General features: G+C 46.0%; 1 non-coding gene across 1 annotated transcript; it reads right to left on the minus strand.

Annotated features, from left to right (window-relative positions):
• Window positions 1-8,799: 8,799 nt before the first annotated feature.
• On the minus strand, window positions 8,800-8,874 carry Trnal-caa. Its single transcript has one exon. It is a non-coding gene; the product is annotated as a tRNA-Leu (tRNA).
• Window positions 8,875-9,148: the final 274 nt, after the last annotated feature.

Here is a 9,148-nt window from a genome sequence, read left to right on the forward strand (position 1 = left end):
GTTCAAGGCATTCGACGACGGCAGCAGCAGTTTCAAGACAGTGGTCATTCAGGCAGAATATTTTGAGGTCGCCCCCGTGTGGCTGTTCAAGAATTTAGCACGCAGTTCAGAGAAGTCTACTCATCGTGCTAGCCATGTGTCTGTGTAGTGTGTCTAGCAGCGACGTTTGTGTTTCAGTTGCTGTATGCTCTTTATATGGTGATAAACAACTTGTAGTGTTTTGTGAATTCATCTTAGGTGGGGATATGGAGGATATCATTTTTCTCTTAATGTCTGATGTTCATTGATACGGTTATGTTCCATATAAGTGGAAAATTGAACGCCACCACACAAGGATGTTGAGAACACATCAACCTCATGTCACAGTCAAGCTCGAGAGTGAGAATTTACGAAACAGCTACATTTGTGAACTTTTCGCCTGCCGCGGTGGCTAAAGTACAGGGTGTTTCATTTATCTTGACCATCCGAAACAACTGTTCGTCCAGACACAAGTTACAAAATCTTTCGAACAAATGTTCCTTAGCCGTCAGGGGGACATCAATCAGCGTGACTGCCTCCGTTGTAGCTTTGTTTTTTACAAAGATATGAACAGCTGTATGACTTTTTTAAATGGAACCCTGTAATTTTTATTCGGTAATTCATTTCCTCTCCTAAGGACCTATTCAAAAATGTATCACAGTGTACCATTCACTGAAACAAAACGTTGTTAATTACATAACGCAACATTGACTTTGAGCACGGGACCACGAACTCGTCCACTTGATGGAATTGTCAGAAAACCAAGTAAAAACATAACACAAAATTGTCTTTGACTCTCCTGTACCATTTCCCAGCACTATAACATTCAAAGTTGCTCAAAGTGGTGGCCCTGGACACCGATACAATGGTGCACTCGTTGAATGAAAGAATTATTTACTGCTTCCAGTGTTGCCTGCTCAAGAGAATTACAAACAGGCACGATACGTTCCTGCATGTCCTCTGGAGTTGTTGGAATATCGCGTCTGACAAGGTCTTTAATGCATCCCCAAAGAAAGAAGTCCAGAGGATTTAAATCAGGAGACCTAGCAGGCCAAGTAACTGTTCCTCCTCGACCGATCCATCTGGCAGGATACCTTCGGTTCAGAACACGGCGTGCACGCAAGGCATTATGTGCTGGACATCCATCGTGTTGATACCACATAAGCATTCTGTTTCTTAGCGGCACTTCATCCAGAAGAGGAAGAAGAATTCGTCTGAGGAAGTTAATATACACTGTGTCGTTTAGACTGACATTGATGAAATAAAGGCCAATAATTGTAGTACCAAGCGTTTCACACCAGACGCTAACTCTCAATTGACGCTGATGTTCCACCTATCTATGCAATCGCGGGTTGTCGCTGGACCAATAATGCATGTTCCTTGCATTTACCTGTCCTTTGTTTGAGAAGGAACATTCATCGATAAATAGAACATTGGAGAACAAGTTCGGGTTGGCGAGGATTTGCTGCTGTGCCCACCGACAGAACTTGTAATGGTACTTGAATTACGTAACCATTATGGTACCCCACCTGAACCTCTCGATATCAGTAATATTCTACTGTATTTCTGTTAACTACTTAACATATTTCTGAGACAACATTCTGTTATATCCTAGCCAGTGATGCCACCCGAGCCCGCTGCCAAAAGGTTGGCAGCATCGAAGTCCGGACGCCGTCCGCATAAGCAGCGCCAGCGAGACAGGAAATCGCCGCAAGTCTGAGCGCGCCACCGCTGGCTTCTGGCTTTTTAAGCGCTGGAGTCGCGAGCGCTAGGACAGTTCTGTATTCGCCGCTCAGTTGTATACTCGCCACCGAATTGTGTACTTGCTAGTCAGTTGTGTGTTCATCGCAGCAGAGTTGTTGTTTGTCGTCAGCCGACGCTGACCTAGCCGCTCCGACTCGAACTAGACAGATCTCTGTAGACACGGAGTTCACTATTGTGTTTCTGTATCTTCATCAATAAAGATAAGTACAGACTTTTATTTAATCAGAGTTTTTGGGTTTTCATCTTTCTGTTCACTGTTCCAGCGGACCGGTCGGCCCGCTATTAAAAGTGTGGCGGTGACTTCGTAAGCCGTTTCTACCGCGAATTGTTTGTCGCTACGAACACCGCCACAAAACATTCAGATTTGATTTCACTTTTGATACATCGATATGTTTATATTGCAATGGTATTATTCCTATGTGTATTCTTTCTTTTGTCACTATGACCTTTGACGTACTTGTAACTCTGATTTTTGGGCGCGTAAGCGATTATTAGTTAATTGTTAAGTTGTTAGAGATTCGGACCTTTAGAAAGCCAAGTGTTGAACGTCATGTTGGAAAGATGTACACTCCTGGAAATTGAAATAAGAACACCATGAATTCATTGTCCCAGGAAGGGAAACTTTATTGACACATTCCTGTGGTCAGATACATCACATGATCACACTGACAAAACCACAGGCACATAGACACAGGCAACAGAGCATGCACAATGTCGGCACTAGTACAGTATATATCCACCTTTCGCAGCAATGCAGGCTGCTATTCTCCCATGGAGACGATCGTAGAGATGCTGGATGTAGTCCTGTGGAACGGCTTGCCATGCCATTTCCACCTGGCGCCTCAGTTGGACCAGCGTTCGTGCTGGACGTGCAGACCGCGTGAGACGACGCTTCATCCAGTCCCAAACATGCTCAATGGGGGACAGATCCGGAGATCTTGCTGGCCAGGGTAGTTGACTTACACCTTCTAGAGCACGTTGGGTGGCACGGGATACATGCGGACGTGCATTGTCCTGTTGGAACAGCAAGTTCCCTTGCCGGTCTAGGAATGGTAGAACAATGGGTTCGATGACGGTTTGGATGTACCGTGCACTATTCAGTGTCCCCTCGACGATCACCAGTGGTGTACGGCCAGTGTAGGAGATCGCTCCCCACACCATGATGCCGGGTGTTGGCCCTGTGTGCCTCGGTCGTATGCAGTCCTGATTGTGGCGCTCACCTGCACGGCGCCAAACACGCATACGACCATCATTGGCACCAAGGCAGAAGCGACTCTCATCGCTGAAGATGACACGTCTCCATTCGTCCCTCCATTCACGCCTGTCGCGACACCACTGGAGGCGGGCTGCACGATGTTGGGGCGTGAGCGGAAGACGGCCTAACGGTGTGCGGGACCGTAGCCCAGCTTCATGGAGACGGTTGCGAATGGTCCTCGCCGATACCCCAGGAGCAACAGTGTCCCTAATTTGCTGGGAAGTGGCGGTGCGGTCCCCTATGGCACTGCGTAGGATCCTACGGTCTTGGCGTGCATCCGTGCGTCGCTGCGGTCCGGTCCCAGGTCGACGGGCACGTGCACCTTCCGCCGACCACTGGCGACAACATCGATGTACTGTGGAGACCTCACGCCCCACGTGTTGAGCAATTCGGCGGTACGTCCACCCGGCCTCCCGCATGCCCACTATACGCCCTCGCTCAAAGTCCGTCAACTGCACATACGGATCACGTCCACGCTGTCGCGGCATGCTACCAGTGTTAAAGACTGCGATGGAGCTCCGTATGCCACGGCTAACTGGCTGACACTGACGGCGGCGGTGCACAAATGCTGCGCAGCTAGCGCCATTCGACGGCCAACACCGCGGTTCCTGGTGTGTCCGCTGTGCCGTGCGTGTGATCATTGCTTGTACAGCCCTCTCGCAGTGTCCGGAGCAAGTATGGTGGGTCTGACACACCGGTGTCAATGTGTTCTTTTTTCCATTTTCAGGAGTGTATATTGTAGTTGGCTTATAAAATGTGAGGAAGATGTTTCCAAGTATGTTTTGTATTGTGAAGTGATGTTTGTGTGTTACGTGATATTGCAATAAAAGCAATTAAAAGGAAGTGTAACTTAAATTCGGAGTGCTGATTTTTTTTTCACATCACCATTGTGCTAACTTTTAATGTTTTGTGAAGCGCATCTACAAAACTTTTGAATATAACAGGATAAAACCTAGGCCTCTTTGCATCCGAGCTTGGAATCATAATCACCTAGATTTTCAACGATTGAGCCATGACAATACGAGACCAGCGTGGGAAACACAAAAAGATGAGTGCCTAATTTTTTCATTATTACATGAAATGACTATTAACTGTGCTCTAATGACACCTGGCACATAATATGACTGATGTTGCCCGAAAATGCAGTATTTAGCAGCGTGAGCAACTCCACAATCGTTATTAAAATTTTGACCTTTGTTGTGGTAGGGTTGTTAGAAACTGCACACCATTTTGGAAATTACTCCCATGCAATTCTTGATGTAGGTGTACATGGTAAGGATGGAACCGGTGACGTGTAAGAATACGATGTACACTGGTTTTAGGAATGCCAATCTCGTGTTCAAGCTGTCGTGTGCTCGCATGTGGATTCATACCAACGGAAGCGAGAACAGTAACTTCGACAGCTTCGTCTGTGCCAGTGCTACGACTATTGCGTTGTCGTGGGTTAAAACTTCCCTCTTATGAAGCGTCACAACAAGGCGAGAAAACATCCGTCGAGAAGGTGGGTTCTTTTCAGGATATCGCTCTCAGGGTCCGACTGCCACAAGTATTTACTGTCTTTGATCCAGAATTGTCTGCGATCTGGCGGGCACTGGAGCAGATGATATGCTCTTCCAGTCCTAAATTTCTTGTCTGTTCCTATTCACTAATTGCCCTTCACTCATTGCAACGTTTTTATCCAGTAGATAAAATAGTCCAGAACGTCCAGGATGCCCTCCTCCAACTACAATGAGTGGGGAAGGAGGTGGTTTACTGCTGGGTTACAGGGCACGTCCGCATTACTGGGAACGAAAGAGCAGATCTCGCAGCCAAGGAGGCGTGTCTCGATTCGCAAGTATATCAGCATGCCATCCACCTTCACGCTCACGAGTCATGCGTCGGTGGGAGGATGAGTGGCTGGAAACGACTGACAATAAGCTGCGTTTAGTCAGGCCCACAACGCGTGTGTGGTGTACTTCCTTCCAGTCCCGTAGACGGGACGAGGTTCTCCTCACTCGGCTTCGGATAGGCCACAGTCCTATGACACACGGCTTCCTGCTCCTGCGAGAGGACCCTCCAATGTGTGGTACTTGTGGCGTCCAGGTCCCGTTTTCTTGGATTGCGTTTTATTTTCTGACCAGCGGGCCGCGGCTTACTTGCCGGCGGATCTGCCATCTCTTTTAGGAAATACTCAAACGAATGTGGCTAAAGTTTTAAGGTTCCCTGACTTGTCCATTGTTTTTACCAAGATTCTAGGGAAAGAGTCTTAATTTGTTCACAGGATGACTGGCTCGCCCATATTTTACGTACAATTTTCTGTGGCATTCCTGATGTTCGTTTTCCTTACGTTTTATTTTCTTATACAGAATTTTTCATCTCTTCCCGCTTTCTTTTGCGTGAATGCTTCCATTTTACTAAATTTGTCCACATACGTTTCTTTTAATGACGATCTCGACTTTGAGCGCCCGTAAGCCCCAACACACACACACACACACACACACACACACACATACATCGCAATAAAGGTCCCCCGATAAGGACTGAATCCCACATGATGAAACTATGCTTATAATTGTACGGTGACAAAGGAAAAACGCCATTGAAAAGACATTAGGCTGATTTTGTTAATAAGTCTTTGCAGGTGGACGTCTATTTTAGGAGCTTCGACTACTGACGCAGGAAATATCTCTATATCCTGATGTAGTGAAAGTGTGTCCTCTTATAAACGAATTCACGACCCAGTAAACAATTTCTTAAAGCAGCACATTTTAAAAATGAATAAGAAATTAAATCACTAGCTCATACAAAAAATTTCGCAAGTAATAAAATGGAGGCATAGCTTGTATAATTGAACGTCAACAACAGTGATGGCCACTCGTAAGATCGTGTGAAAATTACGAGAGTGTAGTAGCGAGCAACTTAAAGTTGAACACTGTGCAAGGGAGTCTCAGCCTTTGTTTCTAATCAATGTATGGCTATGATTAATTGCTTATCATACTTCTCAAGGTATTTGAACAGCGCCGTGGTTCAAATGATCTGAATCTGAATTCGCAAGAACTATTACAGAATACTGAACAAATCAGCCCGATACAAAGTGCAAGCTATTTCGTGAAACATGAACCCTATCCGTAGAAAATCTGCGGCAGCAGTTTTGCATTCGTCAGTCGACGACAGAACTTACCTTTAGACCTGAAAATTTGCGTGCTGTAACGAGGTATTTATCACTATCAAAGTGGGAAAACTATGTGAAATCCCGATTATTTCTTCATCTGCACTATTTGCAATCATTAATAGACAAAACGGGGCGTCTTAAAACATGTCAGCACAAGATGGCGTGAGACAGAAGCTATACCAGAAAAATGCATAAATACTCAATACATGACAGAAAAGTAGGTATGAGTTACAACAAATAAAATTAAGTGCCTTTATTCAGTTAAAATTAAGTAAACAATGGACATGAGCCACTTGGCTCCCAAGATACACGTGCAACATAAGTCTAGAATTTCAGTAACCACACAGATAGAAATTTATGTGCACGATTTCCAGGAAAATGTAGAATTATCTACACTGCAGGAGAGAATGACGAAATTGAATGCATGATGCCTCGGACTGCAAGACCAGAGTGCGATCCTGTAACCTGCTGCAAGCTCACGAGAATCGTAGAGACCCTGAACTGTTGTTTAACACATCAAGCCTAACTAACAGCCCGCCTTCGTAAATTATTACAAGTTTACCACAAGAAATTAACGACAAATAAACCACGCGATGCGAATAACACATGAATGAAGAGACTGCAACGCCTTGCCTACTAGCAACCACTTAGAATAAATGGAATCTTCTCACCAAATTTGCTGACTGTTGCGGCCCACAACTGACCACAATCTAGCTCACTGGCTGGGAACGCGCGGAAACCAGCAGAAACACGCTTCCGCCGCAGTGTCTCAGAGAAACACAAATCAAACAACTTACTCTGCATAACGATACTGCTTGCAGAACGTCTTTGCAAAATTTTAACAAATACGTGTTCATCAGTTACTGAAAGCTGAGGGACTGAAAGTGTTTAACATGCGACTTTCATCTTCCCCCGGGGAACGAACGTGTTGACAGGCTGGCCAAAGGGGCGCTCGACGCCCCAGCTTTGGAGATCGGCCTCACGGCTCCCGATCAGCAGCTGGTGTTGCGCCGTAAGGTGCTTGGGATGTGGTCTGCTGAGTGGCGAGGCTTGACAATGCCTAATAAACTGCGGGCTGTCAAGGAGACGACCGATGTGTGGCGATCCTCCCTGTGGTCTTCTCGCAGGGACTCTGTTAACCTGTGTCGGCTCCGCATCGGCCATACATACCTGACGCACGGCCATCTTTTGCGTCAGGAGGATCCCCCCCTGTGTCGGTGTGGGTCCCGGCTGACGGTCGCCCACATTTTATTGGAGTGTCCCCGACTGCGCACCCTTCGGCAGTCTTTTAATTTCCCGGGCACCTTGCCTTTGATTTTATGCGACGATGCCTCCATGGCTGACAATGTTTTACATTTTATCCGTGCTAGTCCTTTTTATGGATCCATTTAGGGGGGTCCTGCACTTTTCCGTTTCTGTGTCTTTTGTCCTCGCGTCTCTCCATATTTGTTGCTGTTTTGGTGTCTCATCAGATGGTTGACTCTTTCCCTTTTTTGTTGTTGTGGTCAGTCAACCAGTCTCCGGCCTTCTTCTTTTCTTCTATTTCTTTCTGTCTGGTGTTCATCTGTACTCTTCTTTTCTGTAGTGTTCGTTGCCTAATTTGTGTTCTTTAGCACCTGGGGGGGGGGGGGGGGGCAGTCTCCTTCCCCTTGGGGTTTCATCTGCTCTGCGACTTTGTCTCGCTTGTTTTTGGAATGGGGGACTGATGACCTTAGCTGTTTAGTCCCCCTTAAACATCCCAACAACCACCACCACCATAAATACACTGACAGAAAAAAATATCAGTAGAAAGAAGGAATTGTGTGCCATCAATGGAAGTTGGTAGGCGTGTTTCTGCATCTGAAAGATGATGCCTGTTCAAATTTCGCACCAGTCGCATAACAGGTCGCATAATAGTTGCCCTAGTGGTGCTACTCTGAGGATGCAAATCAGGTCTACTTTAAATACACGCTGTAACGCTCGTGAGCGTTAGTTACCTTTGAGTTTGGACGTGGTGAGATGATGTTACACAAGAATGCCTTTGAGGCGACAAAGACGCCATTATCAACACCTCACACAATTTGAATGGGGTCGTGTAATAGTGCTACGAGAAGCTGGATGTTCCTTATGCGATACTGAAAAACAAAACAAAAAAAACAAAAAAACTTGGCAGGAATATAGCCACTGTACAAGATTTATGGCAGCGGTGGTCACGAGAATGTACAGTCGCAAGATAACCTGGCTTCGTACAGCCAAGTGGTATAACCGAAAGGGAAGATTATAGCGTTCGGGGTATGGTTCTAGAGCAGCAAAACGACTTTTACAAATCGGTTACTTTGAAAGCCAAAGTACCTTGCACAGTACAACACCTGAAGATAACAACAGTCATTGTTCAAGAAACTGAAAGAGCTATTAAATCTCTGAAAAGTAAAAACTCTGCTGGAATTGACAATATTTCTAACAAATTATTAAAACACTGCTGCAGCCACGTAAGTAAAGTCCTTTGCCACATTTTTGATGCATCACTTAAGCAAGGAATAGTTCCTGACAGGCTCAAGTACGCAGTTATAAAATCGCTATATAAGAAGGGAGGTAAGACAAGTGCTGAAACTTCCTGGCAGATTAAAACTGTGTGCCGGACCGAGACTCGAACTCGGGACCTTTGCCTTTTGCGGGCAAGTGCTCTACCAACTGAGCTACCCAAGCACGACTCACTCCCCGTCCTCACAGCTTTACTTCTGCCAGTACCTCGTCTCCTACCTTCCAAACTTTACAGAAGCTCTCCTGCGAACCTTTACTGAACTAGCCTTCCTGAAAGAAAGGATATTGCGGAGACATGGCTTAGCCACAGCCTGGGGGATGTTTCCAGAATGAGATTTTCGCTCTGCAGCGGAGTGTGCGCTGATATGAAACTTCCTGGCAGATTAAAACTGTGAGCCGGACCGAGACTCGAACTCGGGACCTTTGCCTTTGAAGTACTG

The sequence above is a fragment of the Schistocerca piceifrons genome, chromosome 2, assembly GCF_021461385.2.
Source record: "Schistocerca piceifrons isolate TAMUIC-IGC-003096 chromosome 2, iqSchPice1.1, whole genome shotgun sequence".
NCBI classification, from domain to species: domain Eukaryota; kingdom Metazoa; phylum Arthropoda; class Insecta; order Orthoptera; family Acrididae; genus Schistocerca; species Schistocerca piceifrons.